This window comes from Falco naumanni, chromosome 4 (assembly GCF_017639655.2).
Source record: "Falco naumanni isolate bFalNau1 chromosome 4, bFalNau1.pat, whole genome shotgun sequence".
Taxonomy (NCBI): domain Eukaryota; kingdom Metazoa; phylum Chordata; class Aves; order Falconiformes; family Falconidae; genus Falco; species Falco naumanni.
In genome coordinates, this window is record NC_054057.1 from 108,405,642 (window position 1) to 108,423,888 (window position 18,247).

An 18,247-nucleotide genomic window follows, 5' to 3' on the forward strand; every position below is an offset into this window, starting at 1 on the left:
AGTGGCTCATTTGGTAAAGTCATTGTAAGGGTACATAGTGGCTTAGAAAAGGAAAATAATGGACACATATGATATTGCACAAGGCTCTTAATGAACTATCCTGTGGATTACAAAACTGTTTTTAACTGACCACACTTAAAAATCAATTTGTTGAGTACAGAAACGTTGCAGGCTGCTGTCAGTGTGCACATATCGAAATTGAGATACAGCATAAGTATTTCTGACATTTTTACATTTATCATTATAGTAGATATCAGGAAATACGCACCGAGTGTCCAAAATTAATGTATTAATGAGTACAGCCCCCTGCCCCCAGCTTGTAACCCCAAGAAGTCAACAGAACAAGTTCTCCAGCTCTGTTGTTGGTAGGACCCAACTGCAGTCTCGGTGACTGACAGACCCAGACAGTGCTGGCCAGAGCTGGCCTGTTGCTGCCAACCAACAGTGGTACAGTCTGAGTCAGGCTTGAATGTTCCAAAACTGTCCACAATTGAACCAAGTACAAGAATTTTATACACGCAGCAGAACTTTCGATGATGAAGCTCGTCTAGATTCCAAAACATTTCCCCTTAATTCATCATTATCTTGGAGAGTTCTTACCATAGTAAGTGACCTAATTTGCTAACCCAATTCATGTTCTGGTCAAAATCACACCAGTAATTCCTCAATGGTGGGCATTTTAATCCTCAACAAAAATTAAAGGAATCCTTCCTCTGGAAACAAACAATTAATAACATATGATTAAGTCAAAATGATGAAGTGATGTATTTAGATCTGAAAGGCTCCAGGTATTTGAAGAAAGATACCACAAATTTGTGATTCTCTTGCCCTGATGTGATGCTGTAAAACCTTAAAGGCTTCTTTTGATGCTTTGGAGTTTTATGAATTTACTGATATTTCCATTTTGTTGTTATTACATATTAATGGAGTCATCAATAGCACATATCATGTAATTTGCAATTGAGAGGTCAGAAAGAAGTCCTGGAGAAGCCTCACTTTTAAGTGTAGCACAGTGTATTTACTACTGGTGCTCTCAGGTTCATATCATTCCTTACCTTGATCTTGTATTTTTGTTAGCAAAGTTACTGCATCACGCCCTTGCTAGGAAAAATGCTTGCTTTGTAAAGAGTCTTGATATCTCTGGGAGAAGGTGAGATTATATTTACCTTAGGGAAATGTTTCCAGAACTGTTTGTGCACAAAAAAAACCCAAAAATGAGGTAAAGAGGATGGTATCAAAATTGCACCACTTACCTATGATTATTAACACACAGCCAAACTCTCCCAGCACAGAAAATTTAACTCTAGTTTCTGTGCTTCCTATGCTAGATTTCATCCTTTCCCTACACTCCCAAAACAAATGTTGTATAACTCATACCAGATCCACAGCTGATTTTATGGTCGCCAGTACAAACAATTCACTAGCAGTACACCACGAACCCAGTACTACCAGCACAGAAAACTGTGCACCTCTGATTTGTAAGAATGCAAAGAGGTTTATCTTGGGAACAAGACATTATGTATAACTTTGTTATTGCAGTGCTTTGCTTTCCCATTTTCACCGGCATGCCTGTCTGCAGCATGTATATGCTGCTTGTTTTATTCTTTCTAAACGCTTGGAGTTTTAACTTTCTATGGAGTGTTAATAAGCTCTCTGATCCATTCCCAGTCGCTGATGGCTCTCTTGTCTTATTTTTGGTCTGTATGTGGGGCTACAATACAGTACAGGAGGAGGATGCTCAACACGAAAAAAAACATTCATCCTCTCACAGCTTACCTTTAATTTTTCAGACCAGTATAAGAAATACAGAATTACTCCAGTCATCTAATGCACTGCGTCCACCTAACTCACCTTTTCAATATTGTTGAGAAAACTGTACTGATGTTTTTTAAAAACAAAGTTAGAGGGGGTGGACTAGACAAGGTGTTCTTTAATCAGCTAGACTTGCATAAGAAATCGTAGCAAAAACCTGTGAAGACATAGTGCTGTCTATTTTGTTTTTTCTTCATCAGGCAGACTCATGAATTTAAATGGGACTTCACATGAACTCTACCACAGATAGTGCTTAACATTATCAGTTAATCACATTTCCTTGCTGTTCACAACCTTTTCCCAGTTACTAGTTTTTCTTATTCTCTCAATGTTATTGAGTTTGCTTCACTCACACGATGTCAGCAAACACTGCTTTAACTATTGATATCTTACAAATTACTTTGGCAGATTGCCTCCTGGATCCTTTATGCCATTTCTCTTTTTATCCTGAAATCCTTTTATTATTTATACAGTAAGAGGCCATAAACACCACAACACCCTTAGCATTTTGATGACAACACTCCCACCCCCAAGTATTTTTTGGACACATAGAGCTTACAAAATAAATGAAATCAAAATCCATTTGACAGGTCTCTGGTATTGTCCCAAGGGTTATATTTTACTGTCACATACTTTGACTCATTCTCAGCTCTGGAGCATACTGATTCTCCAAGTGATGGCAACAGCATCTTGAAGAAAAGCAATTTCTACCAAACTCCATCAAACTGCTTTTTCACATGGTTAGAGAAAAGCAGTTTGTCAGACAAGAACGGGTCTAACTAGGAACAGATAAAGAAACCTGAAAGATGCAGAAACTATGGCCTATTACAGCTAGGGTGAAGCCCTTTCCAAAGAAAAGGAGGAAAACTCCTGAAAAACTCAATGCATGGAAGGTACACTACTGCGTCTACCAGGAAACACAGAAAAGGCTTGGCTAAATGGACAGATTTTAGCCAAAGATAAGCCTGCCTAGTTGTTACACAGCTCCTAGGACTATTTCATTTGGCTCAAGCTAAATCCAAACATCCAAACCCTTGAATCAGCGAGAAACCTGTTTTGTGAGCTGTTTCTTAATTTCTTTCCAAGCAACTCTTCTTTTGCACATGGGTTCATGGAAATATACACCGTGGGCATCACATCTGTGCACAAAAATAGCTTATTTTTGAAATGATTAAAATTTGATCTGAACTGTTTTAAACTAAAGAGGATATTAAATACCTGGCAAGTTGAGAAAGAAGTTAACGAAGGACAGAGGAGATACAGTGCAGGTAGTAGTGTTAGACCATAATGCCATCACACAGGATGAAGATACATACTTTATCACAAAGAAAATTTTTTTTTGATATATTAAAAAAAAATCAGGATAATTCCTTTTGGCCTTCTATAATGCTGTGGTGTCAAGTTGTACAAATGCTCTGTGCTGAGCCTGGCCTCAGTCAGCCACTATTATCCCCACAAACAGACAGGAAATCAGGAGGCACAAAGCACACGAGGGTTGGCCAGTGGGCACAAAGGAGGTCTGTGAAAGAATTAGGACTATGGCCCAGATTTCCCAGCTTTTGCCATCCTGTTTTAAGGAACTCAAGCAATGACTGCTTTGCCTCCTTTTATAAAATACATATCCAAATGTAAGTGTTATGGAAATGTATTCGCTGCATGTAATAGTTTCACCGCGTGCTCTGCATAGCTGAAGTGAGGAGACTCCTTCTCAACCTCATTAAATGCTAAGCACACAGTAATTAATATAGTCTCCACATTAAGTATGAGTCATGCATCAGGGAAATCATAGAAACCTGGTCTCATGTTTTGTCTCCTTAAGTCAAATGATTAACAACGATGTGAGGCAAAGGAGGTAGCGGAGAGGAGGCTTTTTAAGTCAGAAGATGTGGACAGCAGCTCCTCAGAGTGAACAAATAGCCTCTGGCAAGCTGAAACTCAGTGCAAAGTCTGAGGGTCTCCACAAAGCAGGGGGCAAGTTGCTGTGATGCTTCATCACAAAAGCATATAAAAAAGTTAGCAAGTATTCTAACGGAAAGTGTTTAATAGGACAGTGCTAAACCACGTCGTATTTCCTGACACCAAGAGAGGGGGATGTGAGGTGACTCACTCGGGTCAATGAGTTGTCCCAACTAAGTACAAATCATGAGTTAGAATAGAAGCTTAAAAAAAATAAATAAATGGAATAAAGCCTTTCTCAGAAGTTCGAAAGGCAGTTTATCTGCTTCTGTCTCTCCTTTTGTACTCAGCTTGGGTACCTGTCAGAATATTTTGACGCTTGCCCATCTTTAGTTGCAAGCCACATGAGCTGAATTCAGATTAAACAGTAAAGAAAAATCCATCCCAGAATATATATTGTGTTTATTTAGGCCAGACCAGCTTGGATGAAAGTGCAAAATCAATCAAAGCCTAAAAGGAAGCTGGCAAACTGTCAGTGCCTCAGCACATCCTAGCTGCGCTTCCTCCTTGAGAAAGACAATGGTGAGGGGCTGAGGAATTTTTAGTATTTATAACATAACGTTGGTTTATATAATAACAAGATGAGATAAGGTGATGCACAAATATTAATTAATGACTACACACCAAAGTTGTCATTTTGATGACTTGTTTGGGCAGGAGTGGTAGTGGCCCGGTGATAGATTATTCTCCCTTTATCCTGCTACAATGACATCTGCTTTATTCACAGATCAGCCACCAGTTGCTACAACAACGCCAGTGTGCTTTAGAAAATGTTGTTGAGCTGCTGAGAGAATCTTGGCTACCCATTAGCAAAATGTTAACTATGCAAAACCAAATAGCGTTTGGTTTTGTTGTAGGAAAGAAGTCAATGCTCTGCAATAAGTAAGAATGTCAAAAAGAATTTACATTCAAAAAGTAGAGAAGGGTTTAACCCATGATATCACCATGATTCAAAAATCCCCCTGGAATTCATTAGTGAGACATTAGGCCCAAAGAATAGAGAAAATAAATAATGAGTTTTAAAAAGAAAGAACAAATACACTTTCCTCTGAGCAGCTTGTTGTCTGCAGCATTTGAACATGTCCATTGCCCCTTCACTTTTCCTCTTCATTGTCTTAGATTTTTACACAGTAATCCTTTGCTAATAGGGTTTTATTTATTTTCATTTATTTTTTTTTTCTTCCCACTTAGCACTTTGAGGAGACACTAGGTGCTGTTAAACCATGCTAGGAAGCTGATTTGGCTGCCAGTAAAGTCTCTTGATCCCACTTTAGTAGAAGGCGAGAGAACCTCACACTCCAACATATTCCTTAGAAAGCCAATTATAGGAAAGTGTTTGCAGGCATTTGTAGGAGGAATAGCTTTGTCCTCCAGCCAAAGAACACAGCATCGTGCCTGAGAGCCGAACGGGACATACCATGCCTGAGGGAACAGGGGCAATGCTGCGAGCAGGCGAATGTCCCCCTGGTAACTGTGGATGGCATAGTGAAGACACATGGTCAAAAGTACTGAAAACTCCAGCTGCTAAAGTAGCTACTTTTAGGAAGAGGCATCCGAGCTGCAATGTTTAGAGTAAAATTCCTCCAATTTCTAGGAAAGCGCTGCTTGTCATCTCCCAAGTGATTCATGTCGTGCTGTCTGCCACTGACGGTGGCGTTAATGTATGTCGGACAGCATCTAACGCAGAAAGAGGTTTCCCCGGCTCGCCTTTGAAATAGAACAGGTCTATTCGTCTTGGTCATAATTTTTCACCCACCTCAAAGTTAAGTGAATATAATCCTCAATTTGTTTTCCAAATGACTCAAACAATTTTCATCCTTTTGTCTGCCCAGCAAGATCAGATCGATTTTACGATGTGTTGTACTTCAAATTTAACTTCATTAAATGTTTATAACATTAACAGACTAATGGCATAAGCCCTGTCTGTGGTATTTATAGGCTTTACGAAGAGACTGAAGACCTGAAAGGACTGAAGTTCAGGTTAATTTTTTAAGAACTAATTTCAACACCTATTAACTGTAAAACACAAAATACTACTACTGTTTCAGGGCTATCGTGTTAATTTAACTGCAAGTTTATCAACCACATTTGCCATTGAAGTTGGAAATCTAAAAACCAGTCCACAATAGATCATCAGTGCATTGTTTTTCTGTCATAGTAAATAGGTCCCAAACGTTAATCTAATGATCTAGTTACATAACCAAGGTCAAGAAATTTTAAGCTACTGTTTAGTGGAAAAATATATCTGGAAAATCATCAGTAGCCATTTTTGCTACATTCTAAATACTTGTTATAGTTCCCTTCCCAAAGTGGCTTACTGGGTTGTATGTGCCCCCAGTTTGATTATTTTTAATAGGCATTTTCACATTATGATTTCAATGTGATTTTTTTTTTCTAAATTGAGAATGCATGTATATTTTGCTGCTTACCACCATCCTGTCCAACTACCATATGTCTGATTTCTCTCCTTGGTCCTAAGCTTTCTGCTTCTTCCAGAGATTCTTTCCAGAGCTGCTGATCTTCAAGCCATGGGAATTCAAGGGAGACCATGAACACCAGCACTAATGCTGAATTAGCACCAGTTGAATTATATTCCAATGCAATGTTAATTTTCAAGGGAATACAACTGGAACGTGGTTTTGGGTTTGATGGTTTGGGTATTTATTTATTTATTTTAGTTAGAGTGGGGGTTTTTTTGGCATTTTTTGTGTGCTTGAGGGGTGTGTGTTTCTTTAGTTCATAGTATAAACAGAGCTTCAGAAATGCAGAAGTGCCAGTGGAAAACTTCAGAAACTGATGGCTGCAGGAAGCCACACCTGATGGGCACATCTGAGCCTGCTTCTCCGAGCACTGCCTGTCCCAATCGCCCATGGAAGGCACTGCTGAAGCACGGGAGGAGACATACCTCTAGCACTGCTGCTGTAAGTACAAAACATAGAAATACGTGTGTAAGTGACTAATGAGTTGCTTGAAGGTTTTTAACATGTCAGATCATACCTTCCCAGCTTCACCCAGAATTCCCAGCAGACATTGTGGCGTAACTGAGCAGTAGATTAAATTCAGATTTCAGTTGGTCTCACATATATCTGGAAGGAGCATACGGGACTTGGTGCTTCTTTTAGACTTAATATAGTTCAAGACCAAGTTCAGCAGCACAGCACACCTTTGCAATGCCCTGGCGACTCACTCAGGTTTCATCTTTTCCGAGGCTAAAGTTCACTCTCAACTTGAAAGCAAGAGCACAGCACAAAAGCTAATTTTTAAAAGGACCCTGTATCACAGGTACAGCAAGCAAAGAGAAAAGCAGTATTTGCCAGCATCGTTGTCATGACTACAAATTGAAATCTCTATCTTCTACATGTACGGTATGTAATCTGGGAAAAGTCCAAAGAGCATCCTTAAAAAGCCACTAACAGCTGATTGCTTGCAGCCCAGAGCCTGGAGTGAGAAGCGGAGGCGGTTGCGCCAGCTTGGCCCCGGAGCTGATCTGCTCCACAAAGCGGTGCCAGCAGGTGCCACGCTCACTCAGCCACCGCTGGCCCACACCAACAGCCATTCTTCCAACTGTCCCCCTTCTGTACGTGCAGAATCAGCAAAGAGGGCAGTTTCTTTCACAGCTATCCAGTTAAAAACCAACACATACCCCTACTGCCCTATGGACTGCCAATTTAAGCTAATTATGTACTAGGAACTTTATTTCCTGAAAATGTATATTGCCTTACCAAAAGGTATGGATAACATCTTCATCTGCCAGAAACAGGATTAGTTTTGACAGAGTTATGTTTACAAACATAAAATTTATCACTTTTTTTATTTTAAATAGCACCTGTGTACACCTGGAACAAGACAGTAGCTAATGATTTATGTCAGACAGTAACAACGTCTGTTTTTCCTGGAACTATGCCATAACTTAGTGTCTGTTACTCTGCCCTACTGGGTCAAGACAACACATCAGTCAAGTAAATCACTTAAGTAAATTATTGAGAACTTAAATTGACTTTTTCTACATAATATGTAATTACTTCCTTGAACCAACATTCCCTTACATCACCAATCTAAAAAGCTTTCTATTTATTTTTTAACTGAATATTGATTGAATTTAAATTACTGCCAGCATGTACTATGTATCTGAAGTTTAGATTCTAGGGAACAAACTTTCCAACAACTTTGTCAGTCTTTGCTTGCAGTTCCTTGCCACCCACATGTCCACATCACTTGGCACAGTGAGCTTCAGCATTGCAGATTTGCCCATCACGTTCACAACAGAAAAAATATTCTGATGCATCTGCTGAAACCTGCAGTGCCAAGACACTTGAAATTAAATTGCTGAGAGGACTGGAGATGCTGAAGGCAGTGCAGCAGTACAGGGAAAGATGAAAGACAAGTTTGCATTGTCAAGTTCTCACCAAGATGTTGTGAAGCAATGAGGATTTTTGCTGTAGCCAGCAAGACAGTTTAAGCCCAGAACTGAGAATTACAAGTGTGAAATCTCCATGGGGACTACAGAGATAGAGTCCCACAAAGCTGTATCTGCTACTGAGCATGCCTATACCCCTGTTTTCTTCTAAGCGTAGAAGAAAACCCCAATATGCAGAGATTTCTCATTTGTTGTTACCAAAAGGCAGCAAGACAGATTTTGGCAGACCACATTCTGCTCCTGAGCTCTCGCCTTTACTTCAACACACAGGGTGCGTGTACATGGCATTGCAATAATGTCAGAGCTCAGCAGCCCCGAGTCAGAGAAACCTGGCCAGGTCAGCTGCTCTGCACAGACCTTTGACCCGTGATCTATAGCGTGAAGGCATTTCAGTTAATGGGATGTGGGCCTGTATCACTGGAATCACCTCAGATGTCAGGAAAAAACCATGTCTGAGTGCAAATATTGTGTCCTGTCCTCGATCATCCTCCCCAAAACTACCCTTCAAAAGCTTACTAAAAAAAATAAAATATCACTCTGTGTCCTAAAGCAGGAAAAACACTTGACAATCAAGTGGAAGCAAATACCAGTAATTTTCAAAAGTGACTGCATCTAAATTTGGTGGAGGGGAGAAAAGGCAGGAAGGAGACTCTGGACTCAAAGCAGGAAGTTTTCAGGTTGGAGGAGTCTCACAATAAAACCTCTTGTACAGACAGAGATCACGTACCCTGTGCTGCTTTGGGTACAAATAAAAAGCCCCTTAAATTTAAGTTTGAAACTGTGGTGAAGTGACCCTGGGCTGCAAAGTGTGTCTGGCTTTGAGGCAAGGCTGGGGAGGTGGCTGCTGATCCTAGCAATGGCTAGCAGATCATCAAATTTGTCAATGTGCAACATTTAATGTTCCTTAGTCAGAATTGTTTCCGGTTAAAATTGGCAGTAGCGGTGAATATCATTCTCTCAGTATTTTATTAGTGAGATGGGAAGTTAATGGGAAAGGGCAGCTAAAAGTAGTTCTGCTAAGGCTAGAAAATACATTAAAGTCAGCGCTGTCATGGATTACACCCAAGGTCACAGGATTTAGTCACAGGAATTGATTAGTGATATTTACAACTCAACAAATTGCTTTAAGCAAGTGTGACATCATGCCCCACACTGTTTACCAGAGGAACTACATACAGTGAGGCTATAAAATAGCTCATCAGTCTGTGAGTAGATTAATGTAGTTGGTGTGATCTACAGTAGAATAAGTCTACTCTCCCAGTCTAATATTCTGTAGGGAGCTGTGACTGTGTGAACGTTGGAAAGCAAGAAAGGTGGTGTTAGTCCAGCTTACACACTCCTGACTAACATTTCTAGAAATCCCTTTTATACAAATGTGAGATTAGAGAAAGCCGCTTTCTATTTAATGCATGTAATTGCATTTTAATGAAGAATAATTTCAAACAGCAAGGTCCTACTTGTGTCTGTTGCAACAGCATAAAGCGAACCCTCTCAGCACATGAGCAGACAGAACAGCATGCTGTGGCCAAGTCAGCTTATGCCTGCACCCTGAGAGCTTGTTGGCAGACAGTTACGGACGCTTGGACCAAGTTTTGTTTCTTAGCTTTGCACTGGGTTAGTTGAACATGTGAGCGCAGACAGACACCAGGGAATCCTAACCCAGGAGTCATTCACAGGCTGCCTAAGGTCTGTGAAGACAAGCAGGTGGAGGAGGAAATTCCCCACCTGCCCTGACAGGGGATGCGACGGTGCAGTTCCTCCATGCGTGCCCCAGAAGGAACCTAGAGACAGGAACGGTCCAAACCCCGCAGGCACCAGGGAGCTGGAGCTGGCTTTGGCTCAGAGCACCAGCCTGGCCAGGTGGCAGAGGGAACCACTCCGGTCACACTGATGCGTGCTCCATCTCACGCTCTCCATCCTGCCCTGCATGCTGTGGGCTGTGCCCCCAGGCACCCCACAGAGCTGCCCGCAGGGAGAGTGCCTCCTCAAGCCACGACCTTCTCACTCTGCAGTGCACAGTTTTTCACTATAAAGACAGCAGTTTTTTCAATTGCCAAAGGAGGCAAATCCCTTTTCGTGTAATTGCATATGCTTCAAGGTGCTTGAGGACTTTGACCAACTGGCCTGCACAATTAGACTTTCTCCTCCCTGTTGGAATCTGTCATTTTCTAATGCATTACATTACACAGTAAATTGAATGTGGGCTTGGTTTTTTTTTTTTTTTTTTTGCTAACCTTTATGAATCCTCTTGAGTGATCTGTGGATGGGATCAGCAAACAAATTTTGTTCTAGCTCTCCATATCCTGACACATGAATTGATTTCAGCAGGACACATTAAGTGAATGATGGATCTCTGCCAAAAGGGCATGTAGGATTTTGCAAGGGGGAGGGAAAGAAGGAGACTTCGCTTTCTCCCTTTTTTCTCCTTCTTAGCCAGTCTTCTTAAGAAAGGGCAAAAGCACTTAAATGCATTGCTCTCAAAGTAAATTGGTTTTCTTTTCTACCCTCTCAGAAATCCTTTTTCTTCTGGGCTTATCCCGTTGTTGTCTTCCTCATCCTTAAAGAAAGAGAGGTGAGATGTCTGCTCACTCCAAGAGCCGTGGCTGCTCCGCCAGGGCCGTAGTGCCGCTCCACCGAGATGCACACTCTGTATGAGTTTGGTTTCCCCCGGCTCCCTTGGCATTGCCCTCTCGGCCATTTCCTTTGTAAGGCTCAGCTGACAGTTTCTCAAGCACATTAAGGCTGGCAACAAGAGTGGGGCTGTTGTTATAAATGACAGTAAGATCACAAGCTTGAGGGAGCTTGTTCCTCTCCCTTCGCAGCTCTCTTGAGAAGTTTTCAGAGGCGGTAGTTATCGCCCTGTTCTGTATGCCGAGCCAGAGCTTTCGATGCTAATTTGTTGGCACCGCAAACTGCCACTGCAAACGATAGATCCCATGACCTTCTTCAGTTACAGATAACACAAACTACAGTTATATTTAAGTGGCATGCTGGTTAACCTCAGTGGCTTGCAATACTTTCCTTTGACTCAATTTCTATCATTAATAAAGGGTTACATTACAAAGGCACCTTGGAGTTTCTTGTAGGGAAATCTAGCCAAGGAGCTCTTTCTTGTGAGCAGTTTTCTGCACTGAGCTTCTGTGTTAGCCAGGCTGTGCATTGCAAATGCTCTGAAACACCAGCAGTAATGAAGACATTAACGCTGCATTAGGACAGGTATTCTGGCAAAATGCTTTCTAAATTAGATGCACTCCACAGTAACTATTATCACTACTATCACTTTCAAATCCTCTGAAAGGATTTGTGAGCAGAATCACCACATAAAACCTGGTCTGGCTCACCACATCCAGTGGGATAATTGGATAAATAAAGACCACTAACAAAAGAATAGGGACTGGGGGCATATTTTTTGTCGTCAAAACCATGAGATACAGCTACGTCACTAAGAAAATCCATGAAACTCAGCTTTTCTTGTGTTTTGAGGGAGTTGAGTAGTGTTGCATTCTGTAGTCAGAATCCGATTTTCTCACACACGTATACACACATTCCAACATTCAGTGACAGACACCAAGAAACCTTTGCCACAGCCCTTGAAAACTCATTGCTGTCAATCATTAGCATGAACAAGCTACCTGCTTCTAGCTGCGTTAGCGGAGCATGCAGTAGCTCTTTGCAATAACACCCTTAGAAGCCCACAGCATGAAGCAGTAACCAGAGACCACAGGCCAGAAGCACATTATATATGCATTACTCCTGTCTTAGTTTGAGGGGAGAATGAATGTCAGGTGGTGACAAAGCCTCCCAGAGACCTGTCACAAGGTGGTGACAGTCAGCATTTCAGCTCCAGGGGAAAGCTGCAGAACAAACTGCCTGAGAGTCTAGAAGCAGCAACAGAGCCAAGGAAATAAAACTCCGAATCTTTCTGGAAAGACTTGGACAGGGACCTTTGGTAGCTCTTCTGCTCTTAAAGCCAACATGCTTCCCTCCACTGAGGAATATAATTTTCTTTCTTATTGAATAAAAAAAACCCCACAACTGTTCTTTTATATTAATCAATCAAATAACAAAAAAGCAATGAGGCTGCGGAGTTTGGGTTACTAGAAAGCAAGCCATGTCCTATCAGTGTATTTTAATAAGCTGCAGAACCAAATAAACCAGTTGCTTCTAGATACTGAACACGTGAATGACCAGACCAAAACTTGCAATGCTTTCCACTGTAAAAGCCTAGGACACACTATTCTCCAATATTACTTTGAAAACTTATTTCCTATTATCCCAAGCAGACCCACAACACACCTCACAAGAAAAACAGATCATAATTTCTTCATCTCCTCTGTTTCCCAGCAACAGCATAGTGACTTTCTTCCACTAACAAAGGAAGGCAGCCGCACAGGCTGTATGTACTGCTTCATCCCTAGGTGCGAAACTAGATGAAGGGGTTAACCCATGTGAGTTCTTGCAGTCACTGACATTTCACATTGCTTAAAAATAGTATTCTCAAGAGCAAAACTGGCAGTGTTTGTTGCGATTGGGTTACGGTGGTCAGGAAATAATGCAACACAAATAAAACAGTAATCAGCAAAAAGCTTTACCTTTGGTCAAACTCTACTGTCTGTGCTGTTTCTCCATCCTCCAGAGGCCAGACCACACTCCTCCTTGTCTCTGCTTCATCTTTTTTTTTTTTTTTTTCCTACACTCCTCAGAGCTATTTAACCACTTTGCTGTAGGATCACAGCTGTGCATTGTCAAAGCAAGGCCACAGATGCATATTATCAATGTCAATCAACCCACCATCTTCATTCCCCTACAAGTATCCACAAAGTGTACTTCTGACCAGAGCTTTATACTTGTATGGGCTTTTAGTCACCTTTGAGGGAAGGTTGGTTTCAACCAAAAGCAAGTCAGGTGGAGTTATACAAATTTTCCTGCTTCTCAGAAGGACATTCAATAGCAGAACATAATACTCAGTAACTCATAAATTTTACTTCATATGGCTATATCATCTCTATTGCTACTTTTACCTATAACTATCTAAAAAATTGCACAGAATTTCAGTGGACAGTGCAATTTTTGTCTTGCTACTAGTAGTGTTGTGCATCCATAGTAAATTAAGCCCAGTGTGTTGTACACCCTTTAGCTTGTACATTAAGAATGGTATCATCTTCATCACAGAAAACCTATTCCACATCAGAGTCGAATCCATGGCTCTAGATCTGTGGAAGTTATTGTTCCTCTGAGATAGAGCACAGCAGGACCTGCAGTGTGTAGTGATAAAGTTTACATCAAATACATACACAGCTGTTAGGTTACAACAGTGTTCCAGGATACCAACAATCTGTGTAAGCACATAGAGGCAATGACAGAAGTCCAAAAATGGGAAAGTATAGAAAAACTAGTGGGTTCCAAGCTTTATCAATGTTCTTTTACAGTTCAGTCAACATGGCATGTAATTTAGAGCTGCCCTTCACTCTGGTGTGCTGCTAGTGAAGGGAAAGGAAGTGGAGACAACTTCTCACTCCTTCTCAAGATAAACAAGTTCTAGATCATTTAGCTTGTTTAAAGACACATGGAAGTGTCTAACAAGCAAAAAAGCTACTTAAAGGAAGGTTCTCCCTCTGAAAAACAGAGAACAAAATGAATGGGTTCCAATCCATGTGCTTAGATTTAATTTACAACTGTGATTCCCATCTATTCTTCATCTCAGTACCTCTGCCTTTCATGCACCAGTTCCTCTCCCTTTACTCTTAGTTCTTTATTCTCACTAGTATCCTCTCCCCATTCACTGCTTGATTATACAGAACCAGGTAAATTCAGTCCAGTAAGGCCAACCTGCTCCTTGTTTCCACTATATTGCATCTAAGTCAATTATGTGCCAAGACTGTCTTAGACTTTATAAAATCTGATGCAGTTACACAAACAAAAAGTCATTATTGCATTGGCTACAGATCTGCTCATTCATCTAATTCATCAATAGTATGTTCAAGAATGTTATTTATTAGAAGCTTATCATTAACCAGCTTGCTTTGGTTACCAAGATTTGTCTTCGGTTTGTCAGGGACAAAGCTCCTGAAATTCTGTTCCGTCATCTGACTTGCATCTTGTTGAAGGTTATGAGCTGGATTTATGCAGTATGAAATGATGAATGGGGATTGAGTAATTTCATATATTAGCATTTTGTACTTGCTTAAATGAGACAATTAATTAAGATAATTTCTACAACATGTGTTGTAGATGTTCCTATACATCTCAAGTAAAGAAATACAACAAATTCACTATGTCATAGTAAGTCTGAGTATCCAAATATCTTTTAATCCTTTCAGTGAGTTTTATGATTATGCCAATGATATATTTTTTCCTTATTACTAAAATAAGGCACTAACATATGACCTGACATATCTAGAACAACACTTAAACCGACACAGAAATGTAGCTACACTGCAGCATACGCACTCTTACACAAGTGATTCTCCTGGAAAAGATTTTCCTCCTTTTTGTAATTCCTGGAAATATTTATCATCAACTCAATATATTTAAGGAAAGCATTCTGCTTTTAAACATGCTAGGTCAGATTATGTTGACAGTAAACAGGGTGCTCGGGTACAGTAAGACCCAGAAGAGGTAAATTCTATCTTTAGTTCTGTGCTACAGTACACGGGAAGTGCAGAATTGTGGCAGTTCATGAATGCAGGAAGCATCCACTGCAGATGAGTTCTACAAGTTCTACAACTCACTCACCTTTTTCTTCAGGTCACTAAAGGTGATAAGCAGGATACAGCAACCAGTAAGATAGAGAGGTCTTAAAAACTGAAAATTAATAGAAAATCTGAGGGTCTTCCCAAAGTCTCAGTGCCAAGTGTCACTCCACTTCTACAACACAGGAAAGAGAGAGAAAGAGATCGATCTGCTGGCTTCCATGAACTGCATATAGTGCAAGACTCATTCAGTGGCACCCCACTCAGTCATATTGTGCAGGTAGTGCCACTACCCTTTGTATTTCATGCAGCTGCAAGCAGTATTGCAACTATGTACTGTTCTGAAACAATCCCTGAGCTACAGACCCCTTGGCCTGGCATTCATGGTTCCTGGCGGAGCCCACCAGCTCCTTCTCCCATGCACGTTGCTTCCCTTTTCCACCTTCTTGCATGCCAAAGCACCTTGAACTCTTTTTAGATTAGCTCCATTTCCTTTCCATAGCACTCTCAATATGAAAGGTACCTTCTAGGACTGATATTAGTAGCATAGTATTTTGTGGTAATTACATTAGGTTTATGCCCTCCTTCTCCAGTGATTGCTTTTGCAATTAAAAAGCATTAACTAGTAGAGTCAAAGACTGGTTATGTTTGCTGAATGACTGAATATTTACAAGTATATTGTGCTTTAAATTATTCTTCAGTTTTCAAGAGTAACTGTTATAATGTACATTAACGTATGTTAAAGCACTTCCTCCTATTAGGTTCTAATGTCATGAGATAATTTTCTTTTTTCAAGAGTAGTATTCACATCAAAAGAGCTGAGAAGACACGTTTGTTCCTTTCCAGCAGGGACTGATCTGCTGGAAGGCCGCTCTGCGGAGAAGGACCTGGGAGTGCTGGTGGGCAGCAAGTTGCCCACGGGCCAGCACTGTGCCCAGGTGGCCAAGAAGGCCAGTGGGATCCTGGGGTGCATGAGGAGGAGCATGGCCAGCAGGGCGAGGGAGGTGATCCTCCCCCTCTGCTCTGCCCTGGTGAGGCTGCATCTGGAGTGCTGTGTCCAGGTCTGCGCTCCCCAGTTCCAGAGAGACTGAGAACTACTGGAGGGCTACAAAGATAATGAGGGGACCGGAGCGTCTCCCTTCTGAGGGAAGGCTGAGAGACCTGGGCCTGTTTAGCCCAGAGAAGAGAAGACTGAGAGGGGACCTGACCCATGCCCACAAATACCTTAAGTGTGAGTGCCAAGAGGATGGGGCCAGGCTCTTCAGTGGTGCCCAGCGACAGGAAAAGGGGCATCAGGTGCAAAATGCAACACATGCAGTTCCATATGAATATGAGGAAAAAAATATTTACTTTGAGGGTGACAGCACTGGAACAGGCTGCAGAGTGAGGGTGTGGAGTCTCCTTCTCTGGAGGAGCATTAGCTTTAGCAGGGGATTGGACTAGATGATCTCCGGAGGTCCCTTCCAACCCCAACCATTCTGTGATTCTGTCATTCTGTGGGTTATTTGGAATAACTCCATAGTACATTCACACAATTGGTTATTAAAGCACAAGTAGCTCAACTCAACTAAGTGGACTGAAATCACACACAAGTTTGAACAACTAAGGAATGCAATCAAGTGACGCTCTGCTACATTTAATGATGCAACAATGAAAAAATAACCCCCCAAACCCCAAATCCTTACAAAACACATGGCATTAAAAACTACATTACAAGGTGAGACATCAAGGCGTGTGTTATTCAGGACAGCTGAATTCACATAGTCAAATGTCATTACATGATAATTACACTACTTAGGTTTCCATTTTGTGGGGGGCCTATTAATTCATGATTTAGAGCACATTGTCTCATTATCTAAGCTGTAAAGCATTACAAATAAGATTTTCAGGGTGGGTGTTTTAGTCTTTAAATGAAAACTTTGCTATAAAGCAAGTAAAATGACGATCTGTACATCTATGTGGGAAGAGTGGAGACCAGTACAGCATAAACATGATCAGCTGACTCCTGGTAGACTACTTATTCAGGTTACAGAATTCTTTAGTAGAAAGACACTCCCTGAAAACAAAGAAACAAAAAAACCCCTCCTCAGTGAAATACATCTCTACGGTAAAGACTGCATGGGAAAATTATTAGTGTTCTCTACAGCAGCTAAAGTCATGCCTGATGAACACTGAAGAACCATGACTACATCAAGACCAAGTGCAGGTCTTTCATTCTGCAAGACCCTTGTGTTCATCTAAACATGTCTTAGTAATTGCTGGCAAGAGACTTGTACCAGACCGCTTAATTCTGATATGTCCTGTCATACAGATGTGCCATAGTCTCATTTTCTAATTAATGAACAGTGACCTGGACTGTGCTCTGGGATGATGTAGACTCATGTATTTGATATAGACTCACACTGAAGCATAAAAAACTTTAACTATCCTTCTGTGCTTGTGCATTGAGTATAGCAGCCAAAATATTCAAACATAAGAAGCTCTTTGAATTTTCCAGCCCTATTTTTGCTGACCAAATTGGCATCGATAGTCATGTCATAGTTATCATCTGTCCTGAAACTGAACTTTCTGAGCCATTCCAGCACAAATTCTGAGGCTGTCCTTTGAAACACAGATAAAGTCCTTGACTAAAGCTGTTGTGAACTAAAGTAAATTCAGATTCTGTCAGGGTGTTTTGAAATGCAGGATTTGGCTCAGAACAGATTATCCTCCAACATTTAAACATTTCAGCCTTTTCTGGGATTTGTCATTCATTTATTGTGATTTAATCCAGGAACAGGGAACAACTGGGTCCTTTCGAACTGCCCCTTCCGATGGGTCCTTTGCCACATCACTCCCTATTCACTCTGTCACTTGTGAAACCATTAAAAATGTCTTTTGATCTTGCTGGCCACATGCATTTCAATAACAGGGACCTCCTTCTGCTTGTTCCCCATCTTGCATCTTACACTCAGACTTAAGCTGGTTTGCAGTTCAGAAGATTGTCAGAGACAGGAGGAATGGACACGTTCCAGCTTCACAGATCACACTGACATTTTTGAGTTCCAGCAGAGAAAAAAAAATACAGTTTGTGACAAATCTGAGTAATCTTATATTTCATGGGTTGTATGGGTTGCTACTTTTTTTTTCCAAATTCTTTAAATATCTTCAAATTTTCCCTGCAGCACATCCTTAGTGGTTTTGCTGGTCTTTAACCAGTAATCAGTAACTGTCAAATCACAAAAGCGTCTGAGATACATCCCAGGTGGTACTTACAGTCTCCATGGAATTACTCTGTTGGTTTGTTGCTTCTGTTTTTTCACTGTTTAAGACCAAATTAAAGTGTGAAGACTAGATGGGTTTGGATACCAAAACACTCTAATCACAGATA

The 18,247-nt window shown here is 41.0% G+C and overlaps 3 protein-coding genes across 4 annotated transcripts in view; all 3 read right to left on the reverse strand.

Annotated features, from left to right (window-relative positions):
- Positions 1-18,247, reverse strand: part of LOC121086882 (DNA-directed RNA polymerase II subunit RPB1-like) — a 527,323-nt gene that overhangs the window by 102,855 nt on the left and 406,221 nt on the right. The gene's annotated exons all lie outside the window — the stretch shown is intronic.
- Positions 1-18,247, reverse strand: part of LOC121086932 (translation initiation factor IF-2-like) — a 533,674-nt gene that overhangs the window by 95,623 nt on the left and 419,804 nt on the right. The gene's annotated exons all lie outside the window — the stretch shown is intronic.
- LOC121086877 overlaps positions 1-18,247 on the reverse strand; it is a 503,078-nt gene that overhangs the window by 86,883 nt on the left and 397,948 nt on the right. The window lies entirely within an intron of this gene.